At 43.0% G+C, this 13,985-nt stretch overlaps 1 protein-coding gene across 1 annotated transcript in view; it reads right to left on the reverse strand.

The window, feature by feature from the left end:
• NR5A2 (nuclear receptor subfamily 5 group A member 2) overlaps positions 1–13,985 on the reverse strand; it is a 199,148-nt gene that overhangs the window by 110 nt on the left and 185,053 nt on the right. The gene's annotated exons all lie outside the window — the stretch shown is intronic.

Consider the following 13,985-nt stretch of genomic DNA (forward strand, 5'->3'; position numbering starts at 1 on the left):
CTCTGAGAGGTGTTCAGAAGGATCTGGTATGATAGATTTGAGCCAATGCTGGGAAAAGAATGAAAGATACCGGGACATGGAAATCAAAGCATCGCAGAGTAGTTTGGGCGCTTTAAAATTTTACAACATGCCAGACACCAAGAGTAGGAAGCTCTATCTCAGAAATTTCAGAAACAGGCTCTCACCTCCACCCACAACTGAGTTGCTCCTCTAAATAACACTGTCCTGCATTTTCTGAGGGATTAAATTTTAAACATTGAATTCAAGGGAGTGTGGTTATGAGAACATCAGGTCTTGTTAAGAAGCTTGGGGTCAACTCCTCAGCTTCAGAATCTTGTTCTCCCATGGGGTATGTGTGTGTGTGTGTGTGTGCACATTTTTGCTCTTCAAACTATTTCCAAGTAAGTGGAACTCTAGTTAGTGGAGATTTGCCATGAGGATAAGGACTGAACTACTTTCCTGTTATTATTGACATTGTCACTGTTGCAATTGGTGCAACTACACCGCTCCCATTTCTTGGTCAGTTTTCACTGTGCCAAAAAATAGTGAAGGCTCGAGGCTGTCAGATGGTAGGTGTGAGATTTAGGTCTAAATCCCTCTGACACATATTGGAAATCTCTCAGAGAGGACCTGCAAACTTATATATCCCTCGCCCCACCCCCCCACTCTCATACGACAATAAGAAGGAGCAGCCACAGATACTGGGTATTCAGATGTCTTGTTACATAAAAAGCTAACTTGTCCAATATTTACTGAAGGACATTTCTGCCTAGACAGGTTAGGATCTTTTGGAAAAGTAGATGAAAATGCTCAAACGACCACTGGAAAAATAACTTCTCTATAAATGTGCAGTGGTGACATTAAACAGAAGATCCCTGAGAAACTCAAAGAATCATACATTCAGTAGTGATATCACTCTTAGGAGATTTGGATGAGATAGTTTAAAATGAACTTAGGAGTAGGGTGTGTTGTAGATCGTGGGAGGAAGATGACCATAGAAACATCACGATGTTTACTTTTCAGAAGACCTTGCATCCTCGTATTTCCTTTGAACTCATATTTTACCGTGGAAACTTAAAAAAAATTATATTTACTAGAATACGTTTAAAAAATACAAAACTTATCTTGATCTTTGTAGCTGTTGCTATGGTTTTGAGTAATACATCATTAGAGCCATGGCATTCCAATGATGTATTAAAGTAATATATCATAACAATGCCACGGCTTTGATGATATATTAATGTAATACATCGTTAAGGCGCCATTGGCCTCGTGATGTATTACTCAAAACACTACCAATTGGTTAGATCAACACAGAGGGACCTGTGTGTTGGGGACAGGAGAATGGCAAATGACTTTGGACCAAAGCACAATTGAACTTCTCAGAGATGTCTCACCCGCAAAAGCAGTTCTGTAAGATTGGATGGGTTTCAAAGGCTCGCTGAAGAGTGGCGGGGTTGAATTGCAGCTAAGGGCAACAGAGACATCTGCTCCGACTACGTTAGAAACCTGTGCCTGGGGCCAAGTTTGCACACGGGGGAGGGAGAATATGCCTATCTTTTGCCTAGCAACAAACTATGTGCTTTATTCACATAGTTCCTTTTAATCCGCACTGAGATGCCATCTAGATATTATTAACATGATTTTAGAGATCAGGAAACTGAGGTGCAGAGAAGTAAAGTGAGGTCCCACGACTAGTAAATAGTGGACTCACAATTTGAGTCTATGTCTGCCTAAGTCCAGAGCTGGGTTGGGTGGGTGGAGGGGTTATTCTGATTTTGTGCCCCCATTCAGCGAGATTATTTTTTTCTGTCTCTAAAGCAAAACTTGGGAAAGAACTGATATCCTATTTTTCCCCTATACCCTCCCTCATCTTCCATCTGTCTGTACAATATTCAGAGGAGGCATCTGTTTTTGTTTTCAGATTAATGCGAGGGTGCAAACAACGAGGTCACGATGTTTGCGTTTGTTAGGTACAGTCCCTCTTGCCCTTTGTCCCACACCCAAGCAGTGTGGCCACTACGCTTACATTGTGCCCATGAAGTGGGAGCACACCAGTCCCCCCACCCCCTCCAGAGGAGGCATTTGGAAAAAACTGATCTGGAAAAACTTAGGCAATGCTAGAAAGCCATTTAGCAGTTGTCTTTTTTTCTCAGGGTCCTGCCAAATGCCTAAACTGTGGTTAAGGGATGAGTGGCCCTGGGAGGGGGCTCTGCTGGTGACCCCAAGCTTTCCCGTCGTTCTACTGAGTAGCCTCCTCCCTGGCTTCCTGGTGTCCCACTACAGATGTCTCCTCTCCACAGTTGCCAGAGCCATTCCTTAAAAAGATAAATCCTACCGTGTTACCACTTTGCTTAGTTCCCTTCAGAGGCTTCCCACTGCACCTAGAATGAAATCCAAATTCATTACCCCAGCCCCCAAAGCCTTGACCTTCTTGTGAGGCTGCACTGGTCTTCTTTCGGGCAGGTTGCTCTTGCACCAATCAGTGTTTTTTGCAGTTATTCATGATATTGAGCAGCTATGAATGGGTGATTTTTTCTTGTCTCCAAGGTCTCACCTTAAATTCCACTTTCTCGGAAAGGCTGACCCAGATCACCTGTTCACTCTTGAGCACATTTCCTCCTTTTCTTGTCTTCTCACTCCCTAATATTTGATCGATTATTCTATTGCCTTCTTCCTGGAGCCTCCCTGTAAAAGACTGGAAATTGTCTCTGGTATTCTTAGCTGTCTCCCCAGGCTGGAACACAGGAGGTATCCAATAATGTTAATTAAACCAGACTCTATGTCTATGTATTGGTTGACCATGTCGAAGACAACCACAGGTGTTACAGAGGCAAAGGAAAAGATAAAAATACATAAAGAGCTGGAGAGGGACAACTGACACTCTCTCTATAGGAATTAGAAGGGAGAAAGAGAGCCTCACTAGGCTTTGGTGAATGCTAAGGCTGACTTCTAGGGCTTCTTCCATGCATGACCCATCCCAAGGTTCTGGCGTGGTGGTGGTGTGGGGTGTCACATGACATTTATGTTCAGTTCATGTGGTGGTTTATTTATGCAAAATTTGGAAAAGTGAGAAATTTTAACCAGAGCCACTCATACATCTGCTAGTGTTGGGTGATATACTTTTTATATAGTATCTACATAAGATTTCCTAAACTGTACTAGTTTCAGACACCCCAAACTTAGATCCATCCCTGGTTGAAAGTATGGTATGGAAAAGTTAGAATGGGAAAAATAATGTGGTTGTATGCTGACATCTTGATCAATCTATCTGGTGGAAAATTAACTAATTATACGTTAAAATCCTCTCATTTCACAATGGAATTCCATGAAATAGTTTAATTATTTCTTGTCAGAGAAATTGCTGATAGCCTGGAAAAAACTGGGGAGTTTCTGGAACTTTCTTCCTTATTACAACTCACTTGTTCTTGGTCTTATTTTTCTTTTTTTTTTTTTTATTGTTGGGGATTCATTGAGGGTACAATAAGCCAGTTACACTGATTGCAATTGTTAGGTAAAGTCCCTCTTGCAATCATGTCTTGCCCCCATAAAGTGTGACACACACTAAGGCCCTCCCTCCATCCCTCTTTCTGCTTCCCCCCCCATAACCTTAATTGTCATTAATTGTCCTTACATCAAGATTGAGTACATAGGATTCATGCTTCTCCATTCTTGTGATGCTTTACTAAGAATAATGTCTTCCACTTCCATCCAGGTTAATACGAAGGATGTAAAGTCTCCATTTTTTTTAATGGCTGAATAGTATTCCATGGTATACATATACCACAGCTTGTTAATCCATTCCTGGGTTGGTGGGCATTTAGGCTGTTTCCACATTTTGGCGATTGTAAATTGAGCTGCAATAAACAGTCTAGTACAAGTGTCCTTATGATAAAAGGATTTCTTTCCTTCTGGGTAGATGCCCAGTAATGGGATTGCAGGATCAAATGGTAGGTCTAGCTTGAGTGCTTTCAGGTTTCTCCATACTTCCTTCCAAAAAGGTTGTACTAGTTTGCAGTCCCACCAGCAGTGTAAAAGTGTTCCCTTCTTTGCACATCCACGCCAGCATCTGCAGTTTTGAGATTTTGTGATGTGGGCCATTCTCACTGGGGTTAGATGATATCTCAGGGTTGTTTTGATTTGCATTTCTCTAATATATAGAGATGATGAACATTTTTTCATGTGTTTGTTAGCCATTCATCTGTCATCTTTAGAGAAAGTTCTATTCATGTCTCTTGCCCATTGATATAAGGGATTGTTGGCTTTTTTCATGTGGATTAATTTGAGTTCTCTATAGATCCTAGTTATCAAGCTTTTGTCTGATTGAAAATATGCAAATATCCTTTCCCATTGTGTAGGTTGTCTCTTTGCTTTGGTTATTGTCTCCTTAGCTGTACAGAAGCTTTTCAGTTTAACGAAGTCCCATTTGTTTATTTTTGTTGTTGTTGCAATTGCCATGGCAGTCTTCTTCATGAAGTCTTCCCCCAGGCCAATATCTTCCAGTGTTTTTCCTATGCTTTCTTGGAGGATTTTTATTGTTTCATGCCTTAAATTTAAGTCCTTTATCCATCTTGAATCAATTTTTGTGAGTGGGGAAAGGTGTGGGTCCAGTTTCAGTCTTTTACATGTAGACATCCAGTTCTCCCAACACCATTTATTGAATAGGGAGTCTTTCCCCCAAGGTAAGTTCTTGTTTGGTTTATTGAAGATTAGGTGGTTGTAAAATGTTAGTTTCATTTCTTGGTGTTCAATTCGATTCCAAGTGTCTATGTCTCTGTTTTTGTGCCAGTACCATGCTGTCTTGAGCACTATGGCTTTGTAGTACAGACTAAAATCTGGTATGCTGATGCCCCCAGCTTTATTTTTGTTACTAAGAACTGCCTTAGCTATACGGGTTTTTTTCCGGTTCCATACAAAACGCAGAATCATTTTTTCCAAATCTTGAAAGTACGATGTAGGTACTTTGATAGGAATGGCATTGAATAGGTAGATTGCTTTGGGAAGTATAGACATTTTAACAATGTTGATTCTTCCCATCCATGAGCATGGTATGTTCTTCCATTTGTTAATATCCTCTGCTATTTCCTTTCTGAGGATTTCATAGTTTTCTTTATAGAGGTCCTTCACCTCCTTCGTTAGGTATACTCCTAGGTATTTCATTTTCTTTGAGACTATGGTGAAGGGAGTTGTGTCCTTAATTAGCTTCTCATCTTGACTGTTATTGGTGTACACAAAGGCTACTGACTTGTGGACATTGATTTTATATCCTGAAACATTACTGTATTTTTTGATGACTTCTAGGAGTCTTGTGGTTGAGTCTTTGGGGTTCTCTAAGTATAAGATCATGTCGTCAGCAAAGAGGGAGAGTTTGACCTCCTCTGCTCCCATTTGGATTCCCTTTATTTCCTTGTCTTGCCTAATTGTATTGGCTAGAACTTCCAGCACTATGTTGAATAGTAAAGGTGACAGAGGACAACCTTGTCTGGTTCCAGTTCTAAGAGGAAAAGCTTTGAGTTTTACTCCATTCAGTAAAATATTGGCTGTAGGTTTGTCATAGATAGCTTCAATCAGTTTTAGAAATGTGCCACCTATGCCTATACTCTTCAGTGTTCTAATTAGAAAAGGATGCTGGATTTTATCAAATGCTTTTTCTGCATCTATTGAGAGGATCATGTGATCTTTATTTTTGCCTCTGTTAATATGGTGGATAACGTTTATGGACTTGCGTATGTTAAATCAGCCTTGCATCCCTGGGATAAGGTCTTATTTTTCTTTTATAAAGCAATTGAGTTTCTAATCTTGGATAAATTAACTCACATGAAGATGTTATTGATTTAGTCTGTTTTCCTTCCCAGAGGTATCTGTGGTTTGAGGAATACTGGAGGGATGACTAGGGAATATAGGTAATTTAGTGCAACCCAGTAGAAAATGCTTAGTGGCAAGAAGCATCAGGCGTGTCCAACCTTTTATTTCTCTGCTGCACATTGGAGGACTAAGGGCCACACAGTAAATACACAAACACTAACAAGGTAAAAAAAAAGTCTTCACAAAATCAGCAGTGGTCCAGGGGCAGCAGATTGGACACTCCTGATTTAGACAGTGCCCAAATTAAACCAGATCTGGATGAACTGGCCCTTAATTAATAAATAAACCAATTAAACCAATATTTGTTGAGTGTCTTCCATGTGCTAATTATTGGGGATTCATTGGTGACCTACATCAGAAGCCATGCTGTTCTTATGGAGCACCCAGTATAAACTAGTTCCCCAACCCCCAAGTGAAGGACTAAAATGTATATGATGCAGACATAGGTGCAGCTTGGAAGGTTGAGCCCGGGCGGGGTTTTATTTGCCTCTGATCTGGCCTGGGCGCCTTTGTGCAGGGCACAAACAGCAGGAGTGGCTCTGCCTATAGTCACCTGTGGGAGACACGTGAATCAAATAATTACTCACTCAACCAAGGCTTGGAGGGAAACGCAGAGGGTCCCTACTAGCATATGAGCAAGAACTTAGCCTGGATCAAGACATCAGTCCAAGGCTCCCTGAGGGACGGACCCTAGCCCTGAAATTTGAAGAGTGAGGGTGAGATTGGGGTTTGAGGGGAGTCCAGGAGGAGAATGGGGGATGGGAGTAAGCCCCAAGGAGTGTATCAGACAGAAGGGGCAACATATGCAAAGGCCAGAAGTGAGAAGGGGCATGACAAGCTGGAGGGACTGCAAGGAAGCCTGTAGGCTGCGGAGCACAAGGAGAACGTGGGAACACTGTGGATTGAGGCTGGAAGAGAGGGCAGGGTCAAGCACGTAGCCCCTGAGGCCTGCTCATGACCTCGGGCTCCACCTGAGGAGCAAGGGAGTATTTTTCAAAGCAGCAGTGACACTAAAGAGAATTCTGGCTTCGATGTGAATATGTGGGACAGGCAGAGAGGGTGCGGAGAGACTAGCTGGAGGCTCTTATTGTAGTCACCTGGCCTGGACTAGAGGATGGTACATGTTGCAATCAGTATGTGTATCCTGGACTCTTTGATAAACCAAACAAATCAATACAACCTTCACTAATAAGGACTTCAATATTGTTTTCTTTTTCTTACTGTTGAGTTTTAAAATATTTCCTTCGTATTGCAAATATAAGTTCATTCGATCCCTCTTGCTACAAGAAACTCATTTTTCCCCAGTCGTCTTTTCCCACATAACCTCCATCTTTTAATCTGCACTTGCAGTACTCGAGTTTGTCACAGAAACTCTCTTTTTATGATATCTATTAAGTAAAAATTTCTATCTTAAGATGTATTAGTCATACAACACATAATAAAGTTCAACTTAGTAGTTTAAAAAAATAACAGACATTTATATATTATATAATTCTATGGCTCAGGAACATGGAGGAAGCTGAGCTGAATAGCTTAGGCTCAAGTTCTTTCAAGACAGTGAAGTCCAGGAACAGTTGAGGTCACTGTCATCCGAAGGTTTCACTGGGGATGGAGGATCTTCTCCCAAGTGGCTCACTTGTGTGCTTCTCAGTCAGTGCTGGGTGTTGACAGGAGGCCTCAGCTACAGCGTCTTTTATGATTTATCCTTGGAGGTCACACTCCATCATTTGTAAAACACCCTATTGATGACACAGGACTTATTCAATGTGTATTTTTTTTTTTTTTGAGACAGAGTCTCATTTTGCCCTCGGTAGAGTGCCAGGGCATCACAGCTCACAGCACCCTCAAACTCTTGGGCTTAAGCAATTCTCTTGCCTCAGCCTTCCAAGTAGCTGGGACTACAGGCACCAGTCACAACGCCTGGCTACATTTTTGTTTTTGTCATTGTTGTTTAGTAGGCCTGGGCTGGGTTCAAACCCACTAGCCTGGTGTATGTGGCCAGCACCCTAACTGCTGAGCCCTTATTCAATGTGTAAAGAGATTAGGGACTGCCTGGAGCATGAACACCAAGAGGCAAGAATCATTGAAAATCATCTTAGAGGCTGGTCATCGTAATATGGCCACCATAAAAGGTAAGAGCCCTCCCAAGAAAAGAAAAAAAAGTGACAAACAAAAATAATGTATCTATATATGTACATGTTTGTGTATCGTTAAAGAGCAGTTAGACAACACGTTTTGTTTTATGTGTTATTCATAATTATTAAAAGATGTAGAGAAATGGTTGGATGCAATAGCTCATGCCTTCAATACTAGCACTCTGGGAGGCTGAGGTTGGAGGATCCCTTGAGTTTAGGAGTTCAAGACCAGTCTGAGCAACAGTGAGACACTGCGTCTACTAAAAATGGAAAAATTAGCCAGGCATTGTGGCTGGCACCTGTAGTCCCAGCTACTGTGGAGGTTGAGATGGGGGTATCAGTGGAGCCCAGGAATTTGAGGTTGCTGTGAGGCAGTCTGAGGCTGCTGTATTCTAGCCTGGGCAACAAAGTGGGACTCTGTCACACACACACACACACACACACACAAAAGATGTGGAGAAAGAGCTTAACTTTTCAGTATAAAATGATGTGAGGTTACAAAATTCTAGTGTGCTTAAAAAAAACTTACTTGGCTTTAATTAATGAAAAATGTTAACTGCCTATCATTAGACAATATACACAATTAATTAGAATTCGTTTTTTGCAAATTAAATAGATAAACAGTATTTGTGCTATTTGAGAGATCTTTTTAAGACTTCAGAGAAGGGGAAAATATACGATCTCTGCAGAGATAAAGCATAAACTCATAAAAAATAGAAGTAACAGCACAAGGGAATAACACAAGCGTTATATCTCATGGTTGGTTGCTGAAAGCATTGTACAGCCAGCAGATGCTGGAGAGGTCAAAGCAGGAAGGATCCCTGCAGGATGGATGGGCCAGGAGCCCCTGCGGACGTGTTGGGACCTGAGCTGTATCTCCCAAGGCTGTGAAGAGGCATAATCAATCAGTCAGTTCACGAATTTATTAATCACCCATTATTTATCAAGCATCAAGCTAGATGAATATAAAATGATGTATGCCTTTAAGAGACTTTCAATCTAGTCATGATGTAAATAAAAGGAGAGGAGGCTTCCAGAGCGAATAGAATAGTACATGTTGTGGTACAAAGGGATTCGGGGACTTCATGACTAACGAGGGGCCGTCCAAGCAGTGGATGGCCCAGAGGATTCTAGGCATGTTTTTTCTGTAGACACTGAGGAGTCAGTTGCGTCATAGGAATACAGGCCTTTGTTAGTGTTCTCCCCTCTTGCTGCCTGTCACGTAACATACGTTATCATTTCAGGAGAATGACGCGCATGGCTCAGGGGCTGCCTGACCCCAGATCCCAGGTATTCAGAGGAGAGATGTCCAAGCTCAGGTCAGCTGGATGGACCAAAATAAGGAAGAACTGACAGCCGAGAGTGCAGGCAAGTGAGGGAAAGAGAAGTGGATTCAAGAAAACACACGGAAAGCAGAACTGAGAAGAGCAGAGCTCTGCACAAAGGCATTTACAAAAATAATCCTAATACTCTTGGTTATGAAAACGGGAGCAAGGCTGGCCGGCCAGTGGCTTGACCTTGCAGGCTGTGATAGCAAGTATCTATCTCAACATCCCCGTGGGCTGCAATGTTTTCTCCAGTCAGCGCTGGTGATACACAGCTGAAATCCATGGCTGCCACCATGACCGGGCTTGGGCCTGCGTATCGTAGAATGGTGTGGAATGAATGTTTGTGTCCCCCCCAAAATGTGTAAGTTGAAATACGAACCCCTTATTTGCTGGTGTTAGGAGATGGGGCTGGCTCGGCATTCATAGCTTAGTGGGTAAGGCGCTGGCCACATACACTGGGGCTGGTGGGTTCGAATTCAGCTCGGGCCTGCTAAAAAACAATGACAACTACAACGAAAAAAAAAAGAAAAAATAAATGGCTGAGCATGGTGGCAGGTGCCTGTAGTAGTCCCAGCTACTTGGGAGGCTGAAGTAAGAGAATCGCTTAAGCCCAAGAATTTGGGGTTGCTGTGAGCTATAATGCCACAGCACTCTACTGAGGGTGACATAGTGAGACTCCGTCTCCCCCAAAAAAAGAAAAGAAAAAAAAAGGAGGTGGAGATTTGGGGGGGTAAGTCACAGGCTGGAGCCTGTGAATGGGCTCAGTGCCCCTTTGAAAGAAATTACTGAGAGCTCTCAAGTCCCCTTCCCACCAGACGAGGGCACAGGGAGAGGGAGACAGTCTGCAACCTGCAAGAGGGGCCTCCCAGAACCCAACCCTGATCTCAGACTTCCGGGCTCCAGAACTGTGAGAAGTAAATGTCTCTTGTTTATAAGTTGCACTGTCTGTAGAACTTTGTCACAGCATCCTGAAGGGACTGAGACAGGGAGCTGTTGCAATGGCTGAGTAAAATAGACCAGTGGGATTTTCCTCTTGGGTTTCCAATTCTTTGATTTTGTGCCTTTGTATTTATGGAGACCAAAAAAATCTAACATTGAAATGTGAAGCCTGCAACTTCTGTGGTCCTCAAGGGTCCTGCAAGTCTTGACAGCCAGACACAGTCGGGTGCTGCTGCTTCATGCTGTAGCTGCTGTGGGTCACAGCCAGCCTGACACTCAGCAGCAAAGTGACAGGAGGTTTGTTTAGAGCTAACAGATGTCTCTGTGCTGTTCCCTTTGATCCGTGCATACCAGCTTGGAAGGTGTCTCACAGTAACTGTCACTTTCTGTTTCAGGCTTTATCACATGGGTGTGGCATGGGAGTGTGGTTTCTCCTCAGGGTGGGCCCCAAGAGGAGCCCCCAAATCTCCCAAGATTTATGGACAGTTGGAGGAGGCGGGCTGGCAGTGAACTTGCACAGTGAGAGAGTGAATGAGTGGGTGCAGGGTGACCAGAGCCAACGCTGACCCTGAGCTTGACGGATTAATATGGTGGGCAGAGTATCACTGAGCTCCTGGCCGCTGCACAGGGCATATGGCGGTGACATGCACGAGGAGAGAAATGGGAACATTTTGCAATGGCCTATGAGGGCTCTTCCTGCCAGTCTGGGATGCCGTGTTGGCACATGGGTTAGAAATTCACATTTGAGTAATAAGGAGTAAATATGCTGCTTCACATGCAGTGGAGTGACGTGCACCTTGCCCCTTAATTATCGTATGTCTCTGTCTCTGTCATATAGGCTCACAGAACACGGGCAGCTGGGCGCTGAGCATGGAAACGACATCAGAATTCTACCCCTGGCTCTGCGGTTGTCTTACGGCGTCATCATATCTCACAGCAACCTCAAACTCCTGGGCTCAACCCATCCTCCTGCCTCAGCCTCCCAAATTGCTGGGACTACAGGTGTACCACTACACCTAGCTAATTTAGTTTTCATTTTTTGTAGGGACAGTGTCTCACTCTTGCTGAGGCTAGTCTTAAACTCCTGGCCTCAACAGAGCCTCCCACTTTGGCCTCCCAAAGTGCTGTAATTACAAGCATGAGCTGCCATGTCCAGCCTAAAAGAAGATTTTGAATAGCTATTTATAGCTAAGAACCTTGCGAGGACACACCATTGTCAGCTGTTTCCATTTCTTTTTTTAATCTTTTCTTCATTTTTAAATTTTTTTATTATTTTTTTTATTTAATCATAGCTGTGCACATTAATGCAATCATGGAGCACCATGTGCTGGTTTTATATACAATTTGAAATATTTTCATCACACTGGTTAACATAGCTTTTCTGGCTTTTTCTTAGTTATTGTGTTAAAACATTTATATTCTACATTTACTAAGTTTTGCATGTACCCTTGTAAGATGCATTGTAGGTGTGGTCCCACCAATCACCCTCCCTCTGCCCATCCTCCCCCCTCCCTTCCCTTTCCCCATATTCTTAGGCTTTCATATGAAAGCTATAAATTAGTTTTGTTTCCATTTCTAACACCCTTTATATTGCTAAAATTGTTTAAGAAATCAAGAACAAAAGAACAAAAAAACAGAAATCAAGAATTAGAGAAATGAAAAAAATACAATGGGGCTGCTCACTTGAAAGTTTCTTCCATCCTTATAATGCTCACCTTATTATAGTAATTTAGAATATGAAAAATCAAGACTTAGCAAGGCTAAGAAATAAAAAAAAATAAAGACAAAGTTTTAGTAAGGCTTCATGTGGTTCTGTTGCAGAGGGCAAAGGTTGATCCTTGTAAAAGGGATTGAGGTTTAGGAATCTATGTTTCCAAGTCATCTATCCCAGAGTCTTAATACCTGAGAATACTCAAAATGTAAGGAAAAAAATGGGCACAAAAAAGTATTTATGTTTCATACCCATTTAAGACATATTCGTGTCTTATACAGAGGGGCTATTGAAATACTGAGAATTAGAATGATTGTCTCATGCAACAAACTTTTCACTGAGCTTACGCTCTCTGCTCAGCCCTTTACTAGGACTGGGTGGGGGAGTAAGGAAATTGCCAGTGCATCCTCAGAAGGTTCTTAGTTGTAAAACATCCTTATAGTAAGTGCTGCTGCTTGGGGTCCACACTGCTGGGCTTAGGGGACTCTGCTGGCTATTGCAGAAATTATCACATACTAAGCTTCTTCTATATGTTGGGACTCTTGATGAAGCTGACAGAGTAACTCAAACCAGCTCAAGGAACAATGTGAAGTTTAAGATAACGGAAAAGCAATTGAAAAAGTTTCTGCATGGCCGGATCAGGGGCTCTGTGTCCACAGGAATCTGTCTCTCATCATGTAAGTTCTGCTTTCCTCTGTTTTGATTTATTTTCAGGAAAATCTCCACCCAGGCGGTGACCACAGCAGTTCCAGACATTTTCCCCTGCACTCAGAGGGAGAAGGACCAGCTCTGCTCAAGAGCTCTAGCTGACATTCTGGGAGATTTCTCATCAGCCGTGTTTGGGTTCCTGCCCCTCCTTGAAGCCATTGTCACAGTTCTGTGGTGTCCAGGTGACCCTGTCCAGGTCAGGGTCAAGCCCCACTCCTCCACCTTGGAACTGGAGGTCAAACCTGAAACATGGACAGAGGGGTGGAGGGAAAAGGAAAGGAAAATGGGTCCTGTTATTAAAAGAAAGGGAGAGGAATGCTGGGTAGAGAAAAATAACAGGTGTGCACCAGAGTGCTTGTCTTACTCTGTTTTCTGCTGCTGTAACAGAATATGTTAGACTGGGTAATTTATAAAGGGAAAAAGTGAATTTGGCTCACCATTCTGGAGGCTAAAGAACATGGCGCCAGCATCTGGCAAGGGTCATTCCATGGTGGAAAGACAAAGGTGGAAGAGAGTGTACGCGTGACAGCGGCAAAACACAGGGGCAGCCTCACTTGTAACAGCCCGCTCTGGAGGTAGCTAATCCAGTCCTGCTCTCGCTGCCACAGTCCCGAGAGAGTGGTATTCGCCCATCTTAATGATCTAATAATCTCTTAAAGGCCCTAACTCCAAACCTCACTGCACTGGGGAATAATTTCCAACACAGGAATTCTGGGGATGTATTCAAACCATAGTGGTGCTCATGTTCAGGAGTCCCATAATCTCTTGTAAGCTACATCTGTGGCCAAGGTCCAGACTGGCCTCAGGGCCCAACATCCCCCAGCATCAGGCTGCTTGTGTTCATTCTGTGACATTTCCTCTCTACTGTATCTCAAGGTTGTTTCATGTTTTCAGTAGGTCTTTAAAAATATATGTGTAGGCTGGGCACGGTGGCTCATGCCTGTAATCCCAGCACTCTGGGAGGCTGAGGCAGGTGGATTGCCCTGAGCTCACAGATTTGAGACCAGTCTGAGCAAAGCAAGACCCCGTCTCTAAAAGTAGCTGGGTGTTGTGGCGGGCACCTGCAGTCCTAGCTACTCGGAAGGGTGAGGCAAGAGGATTGCTTGAGCCCAAGAGTTGCTGTAAGCTATGATGCCACAGCCCTCTACTGAGGGTGACAAAGTAAAACTTTGTCTCAGAAAAAAAAGTACAAATGTAAATGATCATGGTAAAAAAATTCACATAGAAAATACTATAAAATGAAAAAGAAAAGTCTCACCAATCCCCTGACCACCAGTCTCCATTACCTAATGTAACAAA

The sequence above is a fragment of the Nycticebus coucang genome, chromosome 10 (assembly GCF_027406575.1).
Source record: "Nycticebus coucang isolate mNycCou1 chromosome 10, mNycCou1.pri, whole genome shotgun sequence".
In the NCBI taxonomy this organism is placed as follows: Eukaryota; Metazoa; Chordata; class Mammalia; order Primates; family Lorisidae; genus Nycticebus; species Nycticebus coucang.